General features: G+C 44.0%; 1 protein-coding gene across 3 annotated transcripts in view; it reads right to left on the reverse strand.

Annotated features, from left to right (window-relative positions):
• Window positions 1-25,328, reverse strand: part of Eps8 (epidermal growth factor receptor pathway substrate 8) — a 173,621-nt gene that overhangs the window by 118,009 nt on the left and 30,284 nt on the right. For all 3 annotated transcript variants that reach the window (XM_021164455.2, XM_029478488.1, XM_029478486.1), the window contains exon 2: window positions 1,388-1,462. The gene's annotated coding sequence lies outside the window, so the exon portion shown is untranslated. The remainder of the gene's footprint in view (window positions 1-1,387; window positions 1,463-25,328) is intronic.

Consider the following 25,328-nt stretch of genomic DNA (forward strand, 5'->3'; position numbering starts at 1 on the left):
CAACAGCCCAGCATGGAGTGGGCAGGAGCATACAAGGCCCCGCCCAACTGAAGAGCTCTTGGTAGTTAATGCCTACTGATGGAGGAACAGCCACATTACTTTGGGGCTGTGGCATCTAATAGGCTGTCTGTGCCATGCTGGTTGGCCTCATTAAAATAATAAAAGGAGAATAATGAAATGAATATAATAAAAATAAATATGAATCTGAGAGGCACGTGTGTTGGGGAGGGCTAGGGAAGAGGAAGAAGTGGCTATGACCAAGATACATTGTATAAATGTATGAAACTTTGAAAGACCTTAGAAAAAAAAAGTTTGGGTCCATCAATGTCAATACTTCCTCCTGGATGGAAGGGAGTGGGAGGAGGGGAGCAGCTCCTGGCTGCTGGCAGGAAAGAGGTGTCACTTTCCTCAGTGATGTCGCCAGTGATAATTGCTCATGCTGCAGTACGTACCCTCCAATCCACACTCATGTAAGCCCACACTCATGTAAGTGACAACACTGATTATACTCAGTGAAAGTAGGAGGGGGGCTTGTGTGAAGAAGGGCTTCAGTGGGAGAGGGAGAAGGGATGAGAGCGGGTAACGGGAGTGTGGAAATAACTCAAATTCATGAATGAAGCACCCATGATTTCAAAACACACACACAGAAAGAAAGCACAGGTGGCTCATATGTTTTGAGGCTGGGTCTCCTGTGAGCCCAACTTTCTATGTAGCCAAAGATTGTAGATTATTAAATTATTTCTAACCCCATTAGCTTCCAAATGAATAAGAGTCAGCGTATGGTCTATTGGTTTAGCTTCAGTCAATTACTGGGCAAATGACCCTTATCTAAGTCTCTATCACTAGACTGTCTACGTCCCCGATTGTACTAAGCCAATACTTGCTGTTTGTGCTTCTCCTGGGTTATTCTTCTCTACCAGCCTATCCTCAGGGTCCATTTCCCTCAGGCACAAGCTCCTGGACCATCATTTCTAATGGAGACCTTCTGTTTGCTTCGCCTTCCTTCTTTTTCTCATGGTTCCCGACCTGTGACCCTCAGTCCACTAAGTAAAACTCCACCTCTTCTATTCCTGCACCCCCATAAGTGGCTGTAGCCATCTTATTTTAACCAATAGTTTTAAATTGGGGATCAAGGTTTACATAACATCACTTGGTGTGCATGAGGATCTATTCATAGCAGAGGGGTGGGCAACCAGGTCTTAGTGGCCAGCGTTCGAATCCTCTGGCCTCCACCTCCTTACTGTTCAGGGGGAGGGCGTATTTGCCACCACACCTAGTTTATGCTGTGCCGGGAAAGGAATTCAGGGCTTGGTGCATGCTAAGGAAGCAACCACCAACTGAGCTACATCTCCAGTAAATAGACCAATTATTCTGCAAGAAGACTCACCTCAGAGATGAAAATTATCTCGGATTCTTGTGCTGCCACTTCAACGCAGTGCGTGCTGTATCACATATAGATGGCCTGCATAGAAACATACGACAATGGTAAATTACTCACTCTGAAAGAAAGTATCCATGCAATAATTGCTTTTCATCATATAAACGGTTCATTGGTGTTTCTCTTTTTATCTAAATTCAACATAAAGGTCATGGCAATGGGCAAAGCACAAAGAGTGAGATGCCAGACTCAGCTTATCACACAACAATTCACTATTTAATCCTTACAGGATCTGAGAGGCTCTGCACAAACTAATATTTAAGGTGAGACTGAATGCATGTCTAACATTAAATGCAACAGATATTCTATTTAGCATATTTTAGTATTTCCTAGCATTCTATCATCTATACTTGAAAGAGGCCTGTTTACATATTTCCTATGTACAACTACACAGGGATATTTGACCCAAGGCCTTTAGATTAACATAGCAACGAAGTTATTTAAATTATAGAGCATTATTTTAAATTTTCATGTTATCAAAATGACTGATGTTGCTGTAACTTATGATATTACAAAACCTATTTTCAGAGACTGGGGAGATAGCTCAATTGATAAAAATGCTTGCCACACAGCATGAAGGACTGAGTTCAATCCCCAGCACCCAGGTAAGAGCTGGGCAATGCCAATGGCCTCAGTAATGGGGATGGAGACAAAGGCTTGCTGGTCAGCCAGTCTCCCTGATTCAGGAAGCTGCTGGTCCTGGATCTCTGAGTAGAAAAACAAGATAGAGTGTTCAAGGGAGGCACGCAATACACTACACACACATATACGCCATACATGCACATCCAAAGATATTTACCATCTTCAAAGCCTCAGATTTCAGAACCGCACTTTTATTTGTGTGGCTAGATATCTAAAAAATCTACCTGCTTGTGAATCTAAAAATCATATTACTAGACTAAATGAAAAATGAAACGTTATTATAGTTAGTGAAAATATTAGTGACTCAAGCCCAATAAATAGAATCAGCAATATGTTATAATTTTATATTATAAGATTTTCCCCTCAAATAGCTCACAATTCAGTGAGAAATGCTATCAAAGACAGACATAAATGTTCATTTTTCTTGGTACTATAACAGAGTTATCAGCAAGAGGCTGCATGAGATTTGGCCACTCCAAGACATTAACAGCTACTGATACGCAATGTCTACACATTTCAATTCAAGGGTGGCAAAGCAATAACACTAATCAGGCTGGAACATAATAAACAAGCCTCAGAGGCTCTCTTTGTTTACTCTGCAAAGCAACTGACACGGAGCATGCGCGATGTGGATACAGAGCAGAGCATGCGCCATGGGGGGGGGGGTACAGAGCGGCGCATGCGCTGTGTGGGTCCAGCACATGCAATCACTCAACCAACCTTGACAACAGACCTAGGCAGGCGGCTCTTCAATTAGCCCAAAGTGACAGAAGACAAAATGAGGCACACAGACATTAAGTCACTTGTCTAAAGCGGCAGTGGTCACTGCAGAACCAAAGGCAGCAAAGTCTGTCCACAGACGCATGCTCCCATAGTGGTCCAGGGCTAAGTAAATGACAGGGTCACTGCATTTTCAGAAGCTGAATTCCTCAAAACACAAGTTGACTAATGAGCTATTATTGACATGATTTCACGTTCCTTCAAAGCCCATGCTTTTCTACTGTTTTATCACTCACTGATACACATATATACAGAATCTCACTATGACTGTAGTCTACCAGTACTTCTCATAAATACATCAACATTTCCCAAACAACTCCTACCATTAAAAACTCAGAAAGAATCGAGCATGTATCCAAATTTCCTTTTTTATAAGCAACACATTGCTGAAACAAACAATAAATAAGAGTAAGGTCTCATATGAAAGTAATCCAAGTAAAAAGGATAAAACTTGGTGATTACTAGATAAAAATGCACAACCTCCAAAGCCTGAGTTTTTTAGGCAGAAGACCAGAGAGCGTCTGATAGAGAAAGACAACCTCACCTAATGTTTCTCACTGGGGAAGGAGGCATCTGCTGTACACTACAATGCAAGAAATGGAGGAAGAGAAGCAATATGGAGAAAAAGAAAGAAGGAAGGAAGGAAGGAAGGAAGGAAGGAAGGAAGGAAGAAGGGAAGGAAAGGGAAGGGAAGGAAAGGAAAGGGAAAAGGAAAGGAAAAGGGAAGGAAGAAGTAAAGGAAGAAGGGAAGGAAGAAGAGAAGGAATAAGAGAAGGAAGAAGGGAAGGGAAGGAAAAAGGGAAAAAAGAAAAAGGAAAAGGGAAAGGGAAATGAAAAGGAAAAGGGAAGGGAAGGGAAGGGAAGGGAAGGGAAGGGAAGGGAAGGAAAGGAAAGGGGAAAGGAAAGGAAGAAAAACAAAGAGGAAGGAAAAATAATCCAAATTTGGTTTCAATTCTGGATCTTTCTATCACTTCCCCACCCATGTGCACAAATTTACACAAAACAGAGGGACACACTAAGCTACTCAAGGGGAGACTGGAGTCACTCCTGTTGGGAAATGCCACAGGGCAAGTGAAGCTGCTTCAGCAAGGAGAATGTGGGCAGAACTGAGGGGTGGGGATGCAGGGAGACATGAAAATTCTATCAGTCAAAGAGCTTCTTTATTGAGACTTTGACTAGAAGTCAATGCCAAAAAGACCTCTGTGAGACTACTAACACAGAGGGCACTAACTGAATATCTAGTAATATCTGGGTAATGACAAGGAAATCATAGTCAAATCTCTTAGAAGCATTAATATATGGAGCATAACAGACACTGTATTTAATTTAATGTCGTTAGGATTAAAATCGACTTGACTTCATAAGAGAGGGTATAACAAATATATGGCGCACGTGGCTATAATTCCAGCACTTGGAGGGTGAGAGGTAAGGTCAGGCCCAACCTGGGCTACATGGTGAGACCTTGACACAAACACAAACAATGCAATCTGAAGCAGAAAAGGAACAAAGCAAGATGGGCCAAGGATTAGCAGCCACTGAAGCTATGGTTACACTGGGTCTGTTATATTATTCTGATATATATATCTGGGTAATGACAAGGAAATCATAGTCTAATCTCTTGGAAGCATTAATATATGGGGCATAACAGACACTGTATTTAATTTAATGTTGTTAGGATTAAAATCGGCTTGACTTCATATATATATATATATGAATTATTCAATGATATACTTTTAAAAAACAAGAAAATATTATGTCAAAAGTAGTACCTTCTGTAATACAATAGAAACATAAAAGATTACTAATTTAAAATGTAACCAACTGACCCCAGAAGGTAACACACTTGTGTTCATTAAATAGCAACAGAACCAGTGCCTCAGAAACAAGGCATTTCTCACAATAGCTGGCTTGACAAGATCCATTTCATTTGCTATTAACTGCTAATGTCTTTACTGGTAATAACAATACACCAAAATAGCAAGTTCTCTGCAAAGTAATCATTGTTTAAAGCTATCAGAAAATTGCCAGGCTCTAGGGGCTTGGTTCTGTCACTGGTTTTTTAAGGATTTGTTTTTATTGTTTCTCTAGATGTCTGCATGTGTGTCTGTATGGCAGTATGTGCACATGTGAGTGCAGGCACTCAAGCAGGCCAGAAGAGGGCGCTGGATACCCTGAAGCTAGAGTCACAGATGGTTGTGAGCTACACAATTTGGGTGCTAGGAACCAAACTTACATCTTCTGCAAATGCAGCAAGTATTCCTGGCCCCCAACCCCCCACCTCGCCCTCCTCTCCTGTGGGGGTCATTTACTTCCAAAGTTTCTATTCACTTTTTCTTGGCATGGGATACAGTACTGAAGGACACAGGATGAACTAATTGGTAAATGATGGCTTACATTCTTCAAGACTACATGATGGATTTGTCAGTTAAATTATTTCAAACACTCAGGTGACAAGGTAGAATTGGGCAAAAATTGCTGAAGAAAAAAAAAAAAACAAAACAAAACCAAAAACAAAGAGTTTGAAGATCAATTTTTGGTTTTATTACCTATGAGCTTTTTATTTTATCAAGCAAGTTCTAGATCCTTTATCTGAAAGTGAGGACAAAAACCATTCTTTCAGCCAGTGTGGTAAGGTAGCATCCAATTTGGTAAGTCAGCATTCAGGGGCCAGCAGCAGAACTCTTGCCATCTGGCGAGTGGTCATGCTTAAGAATGTATTCTATGTATGAGACATCTCACATATTTTAATATTTTATAAACACTATATTATTCTGAGTGCCTAGTGTTAAATACCTAGTGGCAAATTTTCTAATTGTTATTTTCACCTAGTTATTTTTCTGATATTTAACATTATTTTTATGCCAGCTAACTACAGATTCACTTCTAAAATGTCAAGAACAACACCGTGGTTGTAAATGAATATCAAGAAACACATCTGAAGTCCTTTTTCATACTGCAGCCTAGAGTAGACTCCTCAGTAACCAACAAGATTTTGTCTGTAATTTTACTGATCTAAATTGTGGTCTAGGCATAAATGTCACTAGAAAAGTTTAAAGACAGACTTCTGTGGTGTCTGATTTAGCTGTCATGTTCACACAACTCACAGGAGGGAAGTTCACCTGAGGAATTGTCTCCATGAGAGATAGCCTGTGGGAGCGTCTTTGGGACATTTCCTTTATTGCTAATTGTTGTGGGAGAGCCCAGTCCACTCTGGTGGTCCTGAGCTGCATAAGAAAGTTATCTGAGCAGAAAAGAAAAGGATAAAGGAGAGGAGAAGAGGGGAGAGGAAGAGAGAAGACAGGAGAGAGAACTGGTCACCAGGCAGATTCCCTCCATGGCTCCTGCCTCGGCTTTTGCTTGTGTCCCTGCCATCTTCCTTCAATGACAGACTATAATCAGACATCTAAGCCAACTAAAGCCTTTCTTCCCCTGGTTGCTTTTGGTCAGTGTCTTACATCACAGCAACAGCAAAGCAAGCTAGGATGGCTTCTTCTTCCAGATACCCAAAGTTACAATTTCAGAGTACCCAAGGGACCTAAATGAAAATATATCCAAATAATTCTTTGTACTTAGTGGTCAGCCTCCTATTGTTAGAAATCCCTCACCTTCGGAAACAAAGTATCAGCCAAACCCAGCTTTCTCTGATCCCACTTGACTTCTAGGGGCATGGCTATCATGTGGTAGCAACATTTGTTTACAGATCTGTCTCACAGTCAGATACACATGCCAAAAGGAGAGAGCAAGACAGACATGTTTTCTTGTGATAGGAGTCCCTGCAGAATGTCTGGTAGCAGGAGGTGTTTAATAAATGCTTGGGGGATCCACCCATGAGTACATCCACTCCCAGGACTTGTGGGTCAAATCTGCTATGGCTTGGAGATGGTCTGACTGTGTCTCCAAAATGCTCACGGACGGGAGGTTTGGTGGTTCACCTTTAAGAGTTTAGAGACATTAATTAGGTCAGTGGGGAGGGGGGAGATTCCTGCCTTCAGCAGAAATTAATGCTGGTGTCAGAAGGAAGCTGGCTCTTCTCAGGAAATGAGCAAGTGTGACAGCTGACTCTCTCTGCCTCCCTGTCCTGCCATACAATTGCTGTCACAAATCCTCCCATCATTGTAACACAGTTTGTCATAAGTCCCTCACCAGGGGCTAGATCAGGGGGCTATCCCACCCTGAACTTTCAGCCTCTAGAACGATGAACTACATAAACCTCTTTATTTATAAGGTGTCCAAGCCCAGGGGCCTTATTTTAGCATTAGAAAAGAGTCACAATACAGAATCATAAGGTGGCGCACTATTAGATATTCCATGTGGAAATCTACCAATCTGGGGCTAGAATCTCAGAAGATCTTCACCCGAGTTTCACCTCTGCCCCTCAGTCCACAGAGGCCCCATTTTCTTCAGCTAATTCCCACCCAGAACAATCTCAAGTCAAGGTTTCCCAGTCCCAGAGCCTTCGAAACGCAGTACTTCCGCTTGCTTTTCCTTTTTAAGAATATTTTCAGTTTATTCGCACATGCGTACAATGTGTTAGTGTGATCTCCTTCATTCCCAGCCGCTCCCCCAGCTCCCCCATGCGACCTCCTCCCAGCTTAGTGCATTATCTTTTAATAGCCCAACAAGTCCAAAATGTGCTGCCCATATCGAGGGTGTGGAGCCATGCACTGTAGCATCCCACATTTAGCAGGAGCCACGCCCTTCAAGAAAGCAGACTCCCCTCCCCAGATAAGTCATCAACTGTCATTAGCTCCCCAGCTGGGGTGGAGGCTCATGGGCCCCTCCCATTCCACCATATAATGTTGCCTGGCTTTATCCTGTGCAGGTCTTATTCAGGCCATTATGTCTGATCTGCTAATTCATCGTAGCATTTTATACCCTGGGTATTATATCACACACATGATACTTTTAAATCGTGTCATCTTCTTAGTCACCCTGTCACCTGGGAGTATATAGTACTCTCCTGCTATAGTGAAGAGCTGAGGTCTAAGGAGGTCATAAAACCTGTTCAAAGTCCCAAAGTTATTGAACAGGATGTGAATAACAATAGAGTTCCTGGTCTCCATCTCTGGGAGAACACTGTTAATTGTAGGCATCAGCTTCACTGTACTCCGGGATACCTAGTTAGCTGTGGAGTACATTTCTAAGCATTGCTGAACGCACCAGTGAGCATGATTCTGGAGGTCAGTCTGCCGAGTGGGGTCCATCTTCTCTGACTGTGGACAGTCACCCTCCAATCAACTGGAGGTGCAAAGGGAACACTGTGGTAGCAGAAGAGTCAGTTCCTGCTCTCTCTTCCAGATCCAGGATGCCCATCTTCTCTTGCCTGTGCATGGCCGAGCTCCATGTTCTCTGGCTTTCAGAATGAAACTTGGGCCTTTCCTACTAGGCTCTCAGGAATCGGTCCTTAGTCTGAGAATTACATCAACAGCTTCCCTAATGCTGAGGCTTCTGGACCTGGATGGTCACAGCTAATGATGTCCTTGGTTCTCTGATACAAGGAGAGCCCACGGTGAGCTGTGCCAGCCTCCAGCCTTGTGAGACAAATCCCTTCTCATCTGCCTCTGTCTCCGTAGCTCTCTTGGCTGCTTCTCTCTGGAGACTCCTAATGTAGCAGTAAACCAGTAAACAAAGCTTGTCACAAAAGCCTCTAAAGGTCCCCTGAGGTCATTTTAAGTGTTTTAATGAGCTTTTAAAAGGCAACTGTTGGTGTCCTTGTGGGAGCTGTCAGTCTTCCTTCTCGGTTCTCTGACACACAGAGAACTCTAGTCAGCACACGTGGCTCTCAGGCAGCAGCTAGGATGGGGATAGAAATCACGTTCAAAGGAAGAAACCCTGGGATCAAGGACTAGAAAAACTCAAATTAGTGGATATAGCACCTCATTGAATAAATAAAGATCTGGTACTAACTAAAATCTATGTAAGTCTTATAAACTGTATCATGGGGCTGGAGAAATGGCTCAAAGGTTAAGAGCACTTGCTGTCTTCTAAAGGACAACACCCATGTCAGAGGTCTTACAGCCTGTAACTTCATGGGGTCAGACACTCTCTTCTGGCTTCTGCAGGTAACTGCAGTCATGTGCACATACCTGCACAGAGATACATAATTACAAATAAAAGATTAATTCTGAAAAAAAAAAAAAACCAACCCTTAGGTCACACACAAGAACCCACAGTAAATTAACTAAATAGAAAGTTCTGAGGTGAGGGACAAAGCTACCCCAGGACCTAGATGCCCACCAGAACTCTGGCTAATATTGGGCGAAGTAACACAAGCTCAGAAGCGAACCAGTCTTTCCCAGGTTCCATCTCACCTCTGTCAACTACTGCCTGACTTTAGCAAGCCCACTAATAGCACGTCGAGGCTCCATTCCCAGGCACATAGAATAGATGGGGTCACCCCACATATGGGAAGATGCGGTGAAGTATGGTAACACAGCGCATTGTCTACAACCAACTGGAGCATAGCCACATCACAGAAAAGCAGGGAACATTTTAAAAATATATTCAGAGGCCTCTGTGTTCACCAGATGAGCAAGTTAACAGGGGAGAGAGGCTCTCAAGCTCAGAGCCAGTAGAAGAGCTGAACTCTCTTCCACCTATGACCTCTCCCAGGGAAGAAGAGCTGAGAAATCTCTTCTGCATCAAGGCGACCTGTACAGGCAGGCACCAGCCCAGCCTGCACCAGGGATATGGGGTCTGCATTGAAAATGGCAGGGGCTTCATCACATTTACCTGACACTATCTTTGAATTTGCATCCCGCGCGTGAGGTAAGAAAACAAAGATGAAAGCATCTGCTCACATGCAGCCCCCACTTCTGGACTCCTTCACCTCAGGGTCTGCGCCTGGGGAGCACAGAGGAGACTGAGTTGGTGGAATCACGGCCCTTTAGTTTGGTTACTTTTCCTTTGCTTTGGTGTTTCGGTTACTTTTCTCACTGCTCTGACAATAACAGCTTAAGAAAGCCTGGTTTATTTTGGCTCACGGTTGGAGAATGTCCCGTCCATCATGGTAGGGAAGGCAGAAGTATGGAGTGGCTGGCCATGTTGCACACGATAACAGGAGTAGGATGAGTGCTGGTACTCAACTCATTTTCTCATAGTCAGTTCCCTCTGCATTCTCTGACACTCCAAACCATAGTATAGTACCACCCACATACTGAGCATGTGTCTTCCATCCAATGGAATTAAATCTACAGGACACTCTGAAGGACACCCCTGGAGATGGCTCATCTAGGTGACTCTCCAAAGGGAACAAGGAAATGAAATATCACAGTGGAGGTCTCAGGGACGTTCTCTGACACCCCCAGTTCAGATCCCCAGGAAATTCTGCACTGTTATTTGAAGTCTGGCCACCAGTGAGCTTGGTTGTCAGTCTACATAAGAGAATGACTTTCTTACCCTGGGCTCTGTGTATTTTCATTTTGCTCCAGCCCTGCTACTTCTGTAGACTGCTTAAGCCTTTCTTCTGTGATGACAACGGGTGTTTACTTAGCATCTATCAACTTCCAAGGGAAAGGCCATGGGAAACTGTGAGCAGCTCTAGACCAATCAAACCACTCTCATTACATTGTGACACAGGGATGACCCACATTAAGGCTTAGTGACCAAGGAGATGGAAGGTGTCACCTACACAGAGCTGGTCACTCACAGAAACATCCCTTATAAAACAAAAAGACCCCGTCCCTTCCTGTTTCTCCCTATGAAGTAAGCTGGACACCCTCTAATTCTTCCTCATTCCACCAGCGCTTAAAGTAACTAACTGAAGGTGCACGCCATCAGTAGGAGAGTGGGTGATGCTGGCCAGTGCAGTACAGGCTAGTACCCGAGTGCTTGCTGAGCCCAGGTACTGCTTACAGCAAAAGGCAGACAAATTCCCTCCTTCCTTTTCTAATGTGTAGTGTTGTTAGATGCCAGGCTCATTCTAAAGTGCTTTACATACTTAACAGTTTAACTTCTTACAAATGCATGGTGATAAATACTACCTACTATTCTATTTTGGAGAGGAGGAAAACTAAAGGGTGGCGACTTCCATATCTTGCAACTCACCGGTGACTTGAAACTTAGATCATTACAAAAACAAGACCCAACTGACAGCTAGGGTAAGGAAGATCCCCCCACACTGAGTGACAATGGACGGTGTTAGTAAATTCTGCTGTGTGTGGCGGGGGATGGGGGGTAAGGGGGAGGGAGGGGGAGAGGGGGAGGGAGAGAGAGAGAGAGAGAGAGAGAGAGAGAGAGAGAGAAGGGGGGGTGCTCAGTAGGTAAAGTACCTGCCACTCAAACTGAGTTTGGATCCCCAGCAACCACAGGGACTTGCCCAGATCCTCAACCCTGGGGAGGAAGAGACAGGGGGACCCCCAGCACTCTCTGGCCAGGCAGCGTAGCAGAAAAATGGCCAGCTCCAGGTTCAGTGAGAGGTTCTGTCTAAAACAAGCTAAGGTTGGTGTCCTGAAGGACGTCACACAATGCTGACCCCCCCTCCCTCGGTGTCTATGCACTTAAGGATGAGCAGCGCACACACACACACACATACACACACACACACACACACACACAGAGGATTATCTGTGGACTAAATTAACAACTGAGCCATTCACTATTTTAAATAGTACATATAGAAGAAAATGCTACCTGCCTCAAGAACTGACTTTAGGTACACACTTTTTTTTCCAATTTTTTATTAGATATTTTCTTCATTTACATTTCAAACGCTATCTCAAAAGTCCCCTATACCCTCCCCCCCACCCTGCTCCCCTACCCACCCACTCCCACTTCTTGGCCCTGGCATTCCTTTGTACTGGGGCATATAAAGCTTGCAAGACCAAGGGGCCTCTCTTCCCAATGATGGCTGACCAGGCCATCTTCTGCTACATATGCAGCTAGAGACACAAGCTCTGGGAGTACTGGTTAGTTCATATTGTTGTTCCACCTATAGGGTTGCAGACCCCTTCAGCTCCTTGGGTACTTTCTCTAGCTCCTCCATTTGGGGCCCTGTGTTCCATCCTATAGATGACTATGAGCATCCACTTCTATATTTGCCAGGCACTGGCATAGCCTCACATGAGACAGCAATATTAGGGTCCTTCCCGCAAAATACCTAACTGCTCACCACAGGCTGTTCATTCAGTGTGTTGCCTCATATCACTACATATGGACATAGGGAGACCCTGTCTCAAAACAATAATAATAATAATAATAATAATAATAATAATAATACAAGATGGCAATGTTTTCATGATTAAATCATCACCCAGCTTTCTAGAGTGCCCTATGCTGAACCAAAACAAGTATCTCGCCCTGAGCAATTTGTTCTAATTGCCAACTTGAACCACCCTAGAATCACCCAGACAGAGATTCTCAATGAGGGATTGCTTGGATAGATTAGTCGCTGGATAGGGGGAGCTCTTTCATTAATTGAGTTGAACTGAGAACAAGCCTACTGTGGGTGGTACCATTCCCTGGGCTCATGTCTGTGTAGCAGTAAATGAGTTCAGGCCGAGTACTCAGCATGCATGCTTTGATTCTCTCTGCTATTCCCTTCAGGTGGCAACGTGACTGGACCCCTGCACATCTGAGACTCGGACAGTCTGGAGCAACGGATGGAGCAGGACCTGAAATTGTCTGAAGCCCACAGAATCTGGCTTCTCAGCCTCCCGTGAGACCAACCTGAGGCCCTGTCTGTCTACTGTCAGGAGCTCCTGTATCAAGGCGGTCAGTCTCACTGTGGACTCTGTTCTGAAACAGCTTGCCCCTAGTCCCCTCCTACAGCAAAAATCCTCAGACAGCTGGGTTAACAGGGCTATTCTCTTCAGCACTGCCTGCACTGGTTAGAGTGAGAAACAAAGAATGTAGCTTCCCAAATCAGACTGGCAAAGTTCACCTCCACAAGTGATGCCTAGTCTAGTTACCCACCTAGTCTGGTAACCTTCTACCTAGTCTGGTAACCTTCTAAAACACAGTGGCATTTTCTTCATAGAGATTTTCAACGGCTGAACATTGGGTTCTGCTAACTCTAAAGCGTCCCTGTTCTGATGTAAGAGCTTGGCTAATGAAGTGATTTTCTCTGGTTCTCTGAAGTACACAGACCAATTTACCAGTGCTGGATTGAAGTGGGTAATGAACGGAGATGGCGTGGTTATGTAAAAGTATGCACTCTTAGTACGCGGACAAGCTCACGCTGATCATTTTTAAACATTAAAACACATTTTATTTTTTAAAGCAGTAGCTGGTTAATTTGAAAGGTACCAATTTAGAAGTGTTGTAGGCTAAATTATCTTTGTGAGGAACTGTGCTGAGAACTCCCCTCTATGTGAGCAACAATATGTTAGTTAAGAGAGTGGCTCTCCATGAACACCGCAGCTGGCACCAGACTAATGAACTGCTGTGCTCAGCCATCGTGAATGGGAGGAGCTGAAGGGTGGCAAATGCAGGGGCTCCACAGGCTGCTGAGGATGAGCCCTGAGTGCTCAACCCTAAACAAGACTGAATGAAAATGGTTCCTGTAGGCCGTTTGAAGACCTTCAGGTCACTTAAAACTGTTTGGGAAGGAATAGAAAGTATGGCCTTGTTGAGGAGGGATAGCCTTTTTGGAAGAGGTGAGACCTTGTTGCAAGAGGTGGAGCCTTGTTGGAGGAAGGGTGGCTTTTGTTGGAGGAGGTGTGGCCTTGTTGGAGGAGGGCACATCAATGGGGACAGACTTTGAGGTTTCAAAAGATTAGCACCTTTCTCTATCCCTGCCTCATGGTTGTGTCTCAAAACATGAGCTCTCAGCTCCTGCAAGAGCACCATGCCTGCTGGCTCACTGCCATGTTCCCAGCCATGATGGTCATGAAGTCTAACCTCCAGAACTGTAAGTCCCAAATTAAATGCTTTCTATAACAAGTTGCCTTGGTTATAGTGTTTTATCACAGCAACAAAAAAGTAACTATGACAATGACATTGACACCATCCCTGCTAAGGCTCAGAGAACACTACAATAGAGGGCTAAAAAGCAGGAAAGGGCCAAAAGGTATGGAGAAGCACTGCAAAAGGCCATGTTCTGAGCAAGCCTCTGTAATCACAAACCCACTGTGGCTACAGAAGCCTGCAAGGATGGAGGAAGACCTCAGATGGCCCCACCTCACTTGTGAACTATCTCCTACACATAGATTCAAGGAGAGGATTCACTGCCTTCAGCTGTATGCACTGCTGACCCCACTAGGCTTCAGCAGAGGGCCTGCAATCCAGTGGTCATACAGATGGCTCTGGAAAGCTAAATGATCACAAATCAAAAATTTTAAATGAGTGGGGAAGGACAACAGAGAGGGGGCAAGGGAGATAGGGAGGGAGGGACAGAGAGAGAGAGAGAATTACCAGGGGAGAGCCCCCCCAACTATGTTCTCTTCCCCAGTAGTCAGTAGCTTTATTATCAAGAAGAATCAGTGAAAGAGAGGTGTCATCTAGCAATCCAGAGCCTTCAGGGGCCCAATTTTCACGCTGGGCAGGACAAATGATGATATTTAAGGACAGGCTGTAGCACATCACTCACAATGCCCAGGGTGGCACGGAACTTGCTGTTAAGAGGCCTGTTCCAAATTCCACCACTGAATAACCCATAGTTAACATCAAGACTCATGGCCTCTCCCCCTGGAAGTCCCCATCGATCGAGTCACTGTCACAAGTCCACTGTGGCTTCACAATACACAAGGTTTCAAACACTGCAACGTGCCACCACACAAATAGAAATGGAGACATTATGTAAGGCAGAGTCAAAATTCTAATGTTAACCAATTCTAAGGATTTTTTTTCTATTATCAAAGTAATCTACCCAGTGGGTGAACTGGAGCTGCTCGGAGCAGAAGGAAAGACTTATCTTCCACCATACCGTACACTTTCCAAGTTTCCATACATCTTGCTTTGTTTTGTTTAAGTGAGACACACAGAACACTATACAATTATTTCAGGCAGCTAAGTGCTTGAACACCTCTTTACAGAGATCTCCAGGGAGGAAAGATCCCCAGCTCCCTTGGTATTTTTGCTTCTGGAACTGAACATTGTAATCAAGAATAAGCAAATAGGCAAGTTATTGATATTATCTCTGTTTAATAAAAAGAACCACCTCCAGCAGGTTTAAAACACTAGATACATGATCCTGTCCTACAACATGTTCATGCCACGGAAAGATACAACACACGACAGACTCCATTATTGCTTTCTTTCAAATTTTCTCCTTGAGGAAGTATAAATTCCTAGTGCCTGAAAAAAGAAAAAAAAATCTGACTTCCCGATTTTCATGATGAAATGTTAACACTGACACCTGGTACCAAAAATGTAAGCTGGTTTTTCTTCTGTCACGCAGGACATCAGTACTGCTTAAGCTTGTTAGGGTCCTGTCAAGCTCCCGAGGAGAGCAAATGCTGAAGGAGCTCTTGCCTAGCCCACAAAGAGAAGATAAAGTCCACATTCCATTCCCAGCTCCACATCTGTGCTCCTTTGGAAGAGATGAATCGCAAGGGCCCCCATGGTGTATGGGCCGTCTGGATTGCATGTCTGTCTGTGATAAGACCCAAGGCTGCCACAGACAAGCAATGTAAGAAATAAGTGCTTGAAAGGGCATCATTCAAGCTGGAGAGACGGCTCAAGGGGCAAGGGTTTGCATGACAGCCTGAGATCTAAGTATGATCTCTCCACCCACGTGAGTCCGGTGTGACAGTACCCACCTGTACCCAGGGATGAAAGGCAGAGACAGGGGAATGCCAGGGGCTCCCAGTCAGCCAGTCTAGCCAAGTGGTAACTGCCAGGTTCAATGAGAGCTTTCTTCTCAAAAGATAAGGGGGGGCAAACCATTGAAGAAGAAATTCTATGTTAATTTCAAGCCTCCACACATGCACATATAAGCACACTCCCACACAACACCTCCACACACACACTCACACCTGAATCTGCATGGAACTGTCCTTATAAATGAGATTTTTTAAACACACACACATTTACATACATAATACATAATACATACATACAGACATACAGACATACAGACATACATACATACATACATACATACATACATTTAGGTTCTAACAGTGTTCCATTATTTCAATACAGTATATTACTAGCATCATTTCTGCCTGTGGTATTTCATTGACAGGTCACACATCACAATCCTCAAAATTCTCATCTGCTTATTGTGTTTTGACTGTGAAATGTCCCCAGTGGCCTCCGATGTTCAAACACGTAATTCCTAGCTGGTAGCACTGTTTGGGAAATCTGTAGAACCTTTAGGAGGTAGAGCCTCACTGGAGGAAGTGGGTCCCTGGGGGTGGGTTTTGATGTCTTATATCCCTGCTCCACTTCCTGTCTGCTCTCTGCTTCCCAATTATATGTGACCAAACACCTGTACCTCCTGCTGTCACCCCAAGCCCAAGCCCATGACGGGTTGTTGTGTCTTAGTCAGGGTTTTACTGCTGTGAACAGACACCATGACCAAGGTAACATTTAACTAGGGCTGGCTTACAGTTTCAGAGGTTCAGTCCAGTATCTTCAAGCCAGAAGGCAAAGCAGCATCCATGCAGGCATGGTACAGGAGGAGCTGAGAGTTCTACATCTCCATCTGAAGGTTGTTGGCAGAATACAGCTAGGATGAGGGTCTTAAAGCCCACACCCACAATGATACACCTATCCCAACAAGGCCACACCTACCCCAACAGGGACATACCTTCTAGTAGTACCACTCCCTGGGCCAAGCATATACAGACCATAACAGATTGCATCCTCTTGAACCATTTGAAAAGCATAAACCCTTCCCTATTTAAGTTATTTCTCATGTATTTTGGTCAAGGCAATGAAAAAAAGAAGCCAATTGACTCACCATCACCATTCCTGATGGTAACAAGGAGCAGAAGTAAACATTCAACTCTGTTTCTAAGATGCTGAGCCTGGCACCTAGCACTTAGTGTTCAATACGCAGTTGCACACGTGTTAAATGAATAAAAATCACTTAACTTTTCTAGCACTAAATTCAGTCCTTACACAAAACATCCTCCCTAAAAGAAACCATATCTTTCACTTATTTATCTTCTCTGTGTTTCCTGGAACCAAGCTGTGCTCACAGCAGGGACTCAGTAAATGTTTGACAATGACAATAAAGATAATGGCAACATGGCCCAGGCAGCGTACAACACACTGCTCATCATCAGAGGGAACACAGAATTCTGACGTGGTCATCTTTACACATGGAGATTGTAAGTCACTATGGCCTCCTTTATTTCTTCTTGCCTTCCGACAGTGTATAGGGGTCAGCTGTGCTGTTCCTCTAGGAAAAGCGAATCTCCTACCGTTGAGTACTTGCATTTCAGAAACTGCAAGCTTTTCCCTGTAGGTCCAAGGTTTTAGATAATAATCACCTTCTGATGCTTCCTGCTGGGGACACCTGACTCCAACCTGCTGGGTGCTTAGATAGAGATGGGAAGACGCCAAAGAGCCACAACTGACCATGGCCTCCCTCCCTGCAGAGAACCCACCTGTCACAATGTGTGTGTGCCATGGCGCTGCCCTGATTCCAACTCCAGTGTTAGTTCATACCTGGCAGAAACATTCTTGATTAGCCGGCCTGGCTTTATACTCTGCCATCAATGGCAAACATAAATGCATATATGCGCGCGCACACACACACACACACCAAAACAATTTCTATTTCATATGAAGCAATTCTCATTATAATCTGGTAGGATATGATTCCATAAGAAGTTCAACTAGTTGATGAATATAAACCTAAAAGTGAAATGACTTCACATTTGTCCTTGGAGATAAACGCTCCCCCTTGATTTGATCATGGATCATGTTGTAAGTACCTTTTACTTTCCTATAATGTCAACCTTTGGAAAGTAAACATTTTTTTAAATGGTCTAAAACAGACCCAGTAAGCTAGACATGGTGGTCTATGCCTGTAATCCCAGAATTTGGGAAGTAACCAGATTAGAAGTCAAGACCAACTAATGTGAGACCAGACTGAGCTACATAAGACCCTGTCTCAAATTAATTAATGAATAATAATAAAAAAAGGTATGGATAAATCAAATGGGCCAAGCTACAGCACAGAACTTCAAGCACACACAGAGGTGAGTCTGCCACCTAGAAAGCCTCCTGGAGTTCAGCACTGAAGAAGCCCCAGCAGCAATAACCCCTTAACCTCAAGAATGAATCCATGGCTGTATTTCACCAGTGGGTACTTATAACCATGGCTTCTATTCAAGTGGCATTGAGTAGAAGCAGACTTCCAGCATCCATGTGTCAGCATGCCAGCTATATACTTAAGCAATTTTTAGAGGCATATGTCAGATCATATCCAACAATTCAGACCCTGGACTTTAATCAGAAAACGAGTGCCTTATATTTTAAAAAGACCTGCTTTTTAAAAAGTTTTTATTGGTTATTTTGTATATTTACATTTCAAATGTTATCCCCCTTCCCAATTTCCTCTCCAAGAACCCTCCATCCCAGCCCCCCTCCCCAAGATCTACATTTTTTAAAATAAGAGTGCTCACTCCAAGAACAGACAGGAAGAGGAGAAAAGATTTAGTGGTCAAGGCCAATCCTCAAACAAGGAGCGAGCCTGACCTCAGATCCACATGCCCAGCTCCACATTCCCAATATTTATTCATTTCTTCAGCCTAACATATGTGGGGCTAAAGCAATGTATGCACTGACAACCATTCCACATCCCTCTGATCAAACCATCAGACCCATTAGTGCAGGCTCCCTCCTCATTCTCATGCAGCAAGTATGTACCCACATTAGCTAAATGCAGACACATCTTCAGATACTAGTTACAGAGCCATAGTCCAAGTGAGACAACATGTCTCATGAATCCAGCCACTTTTTATACTGTGTGAGTGTGTGTGAGTGTGTGTGTGTGTGAACAAAGACTTCACAAGAAGCAACTTAGGATGTAAAGATTTCTTTCCAGCTTACAGTTCAAAGTGACACAGTCCAGCACTGCCGGAAGTCAAGGCAGGGAGAGCAGGAGGCAGCGGGTCACCCTGCACCCATAGCCAGGAAGCAAAGGGAGAAGAATGCTGGTGCTTAGCTTGATCTTCTCTTCTTTATTCAGTCTAGGACCCCAGCCTAGACTAAGAGGTCTTCTCTAATCAGATAAAATTCTGAAAACACCTCCATAGACATAGCCAGGAGTGTTTCCATGGTGATTGTGCATCCCATCAAGTTGACAATGAAGATTAACCTCACACATACCAATCTCTTATGCTTTGTTCTTTCCTTCTCCCCTCCTCAGTGTTACTCCATAAAATTCCACTTAAATACCAGTTCAGATAATATGGAGATGCTAACTGACAAGATGGCTGTTGGAGAAACTGAGGCTCAAGGGCTTCCATCTGAAGTGTCGGGTGGGGAAGGAGGCAGTGGGTAGCAAAGCCTAGGAAATCAAAAGGAACTAAGGGAGTCTGGGCAGATTTCTAAAGCCAAGACCAAGAGTCAACAGACAGAATTCGTGACCTGCCTATGTCTACAGCACAGTTCAGAATTCCAACAAATAAACAAGACAGAGACCCAGGAACCAGATCCAGACATGAGGTCAATAACCAATCAGCAACAGCCACTGTAACTATCTAGACAGAAGCTCCTGGGGCAAAATGGCTCAGTAGTTAAGAGCTTGCTGTAATTAAGAGTAATTAGGCTCAAGAGCTGGTTGGTCTTGCAGAGGACCCAGATTCCATTCCCAGCACCCACGTGGCACCTTACAACCCCAGGTCTAGGAAGTTATAACCCTGTTCTGGCCTCTTCAGAAATTGCATGCACATGTACATGGTACACAGATCAACACACAGAAAAAAACAAACAAACAAAAACAAAACAAAACAAAACAAAAAACAGGCATACATATACTTTAAAAAGAAAACAAAACAGAAACTCTTAATTGGGCATTTAAAATTCCCCCACAGGTGGAGTGGGACCCATAACCTGGTCTGAGACTCTGAACAAGAACTAAATACTCCCAGTAGGAAAAGAAAAGCAATTTACGGCTCTGGAGCCAGGAGCATTGCTGAGGTTTCAGATTATCTAAGAGAAAGAAAACCCTGCATCCAAGCAGCGAGGTGTGATTCCCTCCTTACAGTCAGGAGCTGACAGGCATGGCTACAAGAAGTGTGATGACCCAAGCGATCATGATCTTAGCAGTGGTGATGTTAATAATGACATTAATACAGAAGAAGAGGTAATTAGCTAATTATAACCATTTACCAAAACCTTAATGTTTGGCCCTCTCTCCCACTTTTGCTTTCTGTTTGAATTTGTTGGCACCTGATGGCTTTAAATACTTTAGAATTTGGATCTCCTTTCTTCATAAGACCCCACGGGAAGGGACGGCAAGAGCCAAGACCTTCCTAAGGGCACAGCAACAGAAGCTGTGTCATTTGGGCTGCATTATGGGACAAAGGGGATGTGCAGGATACACCACCATTTACTGAGAGCACTTAGCCTTATGGCACTTATATCAAATCGCAGAAACCCAAGTTACTGTTTGGGGATACAAGACCTACATGAAGGAACCCTGTGTCACTAACACTCTTGGTTCCTTTGGCAGGATTTTTTCTTGATGGCTTTTCATGTGCCTCTGACTACAGTGAGACCAGAAGTCAATGTATTCGAACTATAGATACTGTTAGTGTAATTCAGTGTAATAATAATATAATCCAAACAAAAAGTCTAAGAATTATGAGATTTGGGGGGTACATTTATACTCAAAGGAGAGCCTTTTGTGTGCTCCTGTCTCATGGCTGTCAGGAAACAGGTGCATGATAACAGGTCCAGAGACTATTTAATTCATACAGGCTCAGTAAGGGTGTGTCTAACCATCGCAGTCTACTGGTTCAGTCTAATACAGGTCTGCCCACCTCCTCCATGCCCACTCAGGAAGCCCTTTCATCTTGCCGACTTGCTGGTAAATGGGTTCCACTTACTCTAACCAAGCAACTCAAAGCCTTTATAATCCAAATATACCCCTATCAGTGGCACTACAGTTACAAATGTCAACAAAGCTCTGTAAACATTAAGTAACAGGAAGGGCAATTAGTGATTGCACAGGCTCACTCCTAAAAGGGAAGAGACAGCTGGGTATTTTATCCTAGCCCTGAGGAGGCAGAAGAAAGGCCCGGGTTGATGGTCCACCTGCTAAGTTGCCATCTGGCCTGAGACCAAACAGAACACCAGAAGTTGGCAAGAGAGCTGCTGCCCTGGGTGTCCAACTGGGCATATGCCTTATCCCAGTGGACATACTTTGGGGACACAGTTTCACACCATTCTTTGGCTGTGTGAGTTCTCTCTGTGTGCCAAAGGGCCATCGGGGGAAGATTCTGTCACTCTAGGTGTTAGCCTGACCTCAATTAAGACACTTGTCCTATTTGGGGGAAAAGGGTTTCAACGAATTATATTCTGTAAACTCCCAAACCCAAACAGGAGGCAGATGAAGGACAAGGTGGAACTGACAGGGCTCTGAACTTGGCAGCAGAGTGAAGAACAAGAATAGAAATCCTGAACCCTCCACCCTACAGCATTGTAACCCTGAAAGGGGCTCAAGGACAGTAAGTCACAGAATAATGCCCCTGCCTCCTGCTCTGCTCAGTAGCACACAGTGATCACATTTGTTACCACCAACGAAATTAACTAATAACTTTTCCCACAACTGTAGTTACTTCCCTCCCTGAACACCTACTCCATGCATCCCAAGCAAGCCAACTACAAGACATAGCTTAAAAAGAACTGGTGAGATAGCTCAGTGGGTAAACGTGCTTGCTGAGCAAGCCTGAAGACTGGAGTTCAGTCCCCAGGATTCATATAAAGCTGTGAAAAGAAAACCAACTCCATGGAGTTGTCCTCTGACCTCTGCATGCACACCACATTATCTGTACACACAACACACACACACACACACACACACACATACAAATAAATGCCAGACAGACAGACACACAGATGAGAGAGAGAGAGAGAGAGAGAGAGAGAGAGAGAGAGAGAGAGAGCGCTAAAGAGATGACTCAGCCATTGAAAGCACTTGCCTGCTCTTCCAGAGGACCCAGGTTCAGTTCCCACCACCCATACAACAACTTACAACCATCTCTAACTCCAATCCCAGGGGATCCTATACCTTCTCCTGGCCTCCACAGGCATTGCATGCTTGTGCTACACAGCCAGATATACAGGTAAATACTCACAAACATAACATAAAGAGAAATATTTTTCAAATGAAAGAAGTTGGCCAGGCCAATGCATATGCCTAAAATTTCAACACCTGGGAGGGGGAGAGAGGGAAGTCGGGAATTCAAAGCTATCCTCAGCTATAGAGTAAGTCTGAGACTAGCCTGTGCTATATAATAACTTGTTTTAAAATAAATAAAGGGAGGGAGAAAGAGAGGATGGGGGAAGGAAGAAAAGAACGAAAGGAGGGAGGGAAGGAGGAAGGGAGAGAGGGAAGGAGGAAGGAAGGCAGGAAGGAAGGAGAGAGAGAGAAAAAAAACAGTCATCAAACAAACTGCATCAGTATTAGTGTTTTCCATTTTCAGTGTTAAGTCAGAGTTCCAAGATGGCTAAGCTCTATAAGTACTAAGGGATGTTGCCCTCCTCTGACACTTTAGGTCCTTGAGGCTGCAGCTCCATTCCATCATCACTGGCTGGCTCCCAAAATAGCCCATCAGCCTGTGGAAGTCAGCTCAGCCTGATCCCAGTGGCTAGCTGCCAGGCGAAAGAAACCCTGTAGCAAATTGCAGCTTACAGGGGTGTGTGCGAGAGGGAGGCCCTCACAGGGGACCCTCTGGGACTTTCAGTCAATACATTGTTTTCTAGTTTTTAAGAAATCAGGCATTCCTTGTTGACATTTAAGACTTGTTATCTCGAAGGCACCTGAGCAGCTGTGGTAGCTTCTCTTAAATTCTCTGCTCCAAAAGTGCTTAAACCAGTCTCTCTGACGTACCCAAAGCCACAGTTCATTCCCAATGTAACAGCCCTGGGCTCTGTCTGCTCCTCTCCTTCATTGCTGAATGATCCATTTCTCAGATCCAAACAACATCGGAAAGTACATTGTTGCAAACCACATCCTGACTAATGTTTCTAGTCCTTATTCCTCCGCCAAGGCAGCCTATCAGCTGCTTACACAGCATTTATACTGTGAGGTATGATAAGTAATTGGAGATGACCTAGAGGATACCAAGGTGTATGTGCCGGCTACAAGAAAACCTCACACCATTTTAGAGAATGCACTTGACCTTCATGGACTTCAGTGACTTCGAGAGAAATGCAAACTGAAGTAGTCTCGGTGGACACTGAAAGATGAATTCCAAACGACGAGTATCCACTGCTGTTTAGCTCGCCCTCCCAGAGCTGAGCAAGTCGCCATCTTTCTCTGTTCCTTCTAAGTTTCCACTGGCCAGGGCTCCTTTACCCTGGGATTCCCCGTTCCCTGGCCACAATTCTCTGGATAACGAGAGAGCACGACTTAGCAGGATGCTTCACTGATTTGTTCTATGAAGTTGTTAACCGATCCATCCACTCTCTCCTGAGATTTGTCCTGTGATAAAAGTCACTTGGAAGAAATATTCCTAAATATTCTGTCAAGAGCAGCTATCAGGGAAGCCACAGACCTCATAAGAGAATTAAAAGTCCTGAGCCCTGAAAAGCTATCAAAGGGCTATACACAAGCAATGTGCCTAGGAATTTTCCTTCTCGTTTCTCTTAAATTATATATTGCAGCAAGAACTTTAAATAGAATTTGGGATTTTAAAGAGTCTAAGTAAATTTGCCCAGTATGAAATCCAAATGAGACAAAGTGGTGCCTTCTCCCTTTATCAGAGATCTACGGTTCTTATCGGCAGACAAAATTCAAAAGTCCCACTTAATCAGGCATCTTACGCAATCATAGAACAGCAACCATAAGGCAGGGTTTGTTCTGGGCTGGAGAGATTGGCTGAGTGGATAAAAGCATTTCCTGCTCTCACCAAGGACCTGAGTTTGGTTCCCAGCACCCACATAAAACAGCTCACATCTACCTGTGACTCCAGCTCCAGGGGATCTGACGCCTTCTTCTGGCTTCCATGGCATACCACACACTCATGTGGGATACATGCATAACCCATGCACACACATAAGGATAAGGATAAATCAGTTAGCCGATGCCAAGCAGACAGCCCTGAAACCATGTACACACAAGCAACACTAAACAGGCTCAGTAGGCCCATTCTTATGTATGCCTAACAGTAATTCCAGGAAAAGCATCTCAGAAGGGGGGTGAGGGGGAGGAGGACATGGGAAGGTTCCAAGGGAAGGAGAAAGTATGTAATTATTATTTTTTAAAGATTACAAAAAATAAATTGGATGAGAAAAAAGTACTTTGACGTTCCAAAAGAATTCATAGAAATTATTTGAAAAATAAAAATAAAATTTAAAAATTAAGATGGCAAGCAATAAAGGAAGATATCCAGCGTCAATGTCTGCCTTCCACCTTTGCTCACACCAGTGTGTTCACATGGATACACAAGTGCAAACACATAGGATGGATAATTTTATCTGATGTAGAATTAAATGTTGACACGTAACTGTGGAAGCCTGTTCTGTTCAAAGTGACAAGTCCCTATATTTTACTTCTAAATGGCACTGAAGAGCAATTTTTCTTGATGATAGGGAGATCTGTTGCCATTACCCTAACCAAGCAACCCACCATCACTAGCAACAGTGGAGCTAACTAACTTAGATTGTACTTTCGGCATATTTGTTTAACTTGTGCATCATTTATTTACTATGGAATCAAAAACTCTCCAATTCTTACAAGTTTGGAAGACTGGTTATTTATTAGCTCGCTTCTGGTCAGGATTGGGACAATCCTCAGCTGGTACAGCTTGTATACTCCATCAAAGTTTGACCTCAACTGAGAGAAGTGCATGCTGGGAGATGGGAATCACCTCTGGCTGTCAGCTCAGCATCCTCATCTACCGTCCCGGCCTGGGCATCCGCACAGTGAAGCTCTAGGTAATAAAGGATCCATCTTAAATCCCAGTGGATGGCTTGCTCCTCCCTGCCGGCTGTCACAAGCCCTTGCCTGAATTGAGGGTGAGCAGTGGTCCATCCCACCTCAGTTGGAGCAGGTGTCACACGCTATAAAATGGATGTGGCCAAGCTAACTGTATTAGTGCTGTTATCTTTGGGAAGAAAAATCAGCCACCATCTAAATTGAATTCATGATGGAACAAGACCAGTCTGTAACACAGAATATCCAAGGGGACAACTGGACTGATCTCTTCAAAACACTGGCTTCGTGATAGATAGAAAATGTGGGGAAAGTTCTAGATCTGTCCAACAGAACCTTCAGTGATAATGGGAAGAGACTATATTGGTACAATCCAACTGAACAGCCACTAGCCACACGTAGACTGTAAGTACTCCAAATGTGGCTGGTATGACTGATAGACACAGATTTCAACTTCGCTACATG

This window comes from Mus caroli, chromosome 6, assembly GCF_900094665.2.
Source record: "Mus caroli chromosome 6, CAROLI_EIJ_v1.1, whole genome shotgun sequence".
Taxonomy (NCBI): Eukaryota; Metazoa; Chordata; class Mammalia; order Rodentia; family Muridae; genus Mus; species Mus caroli.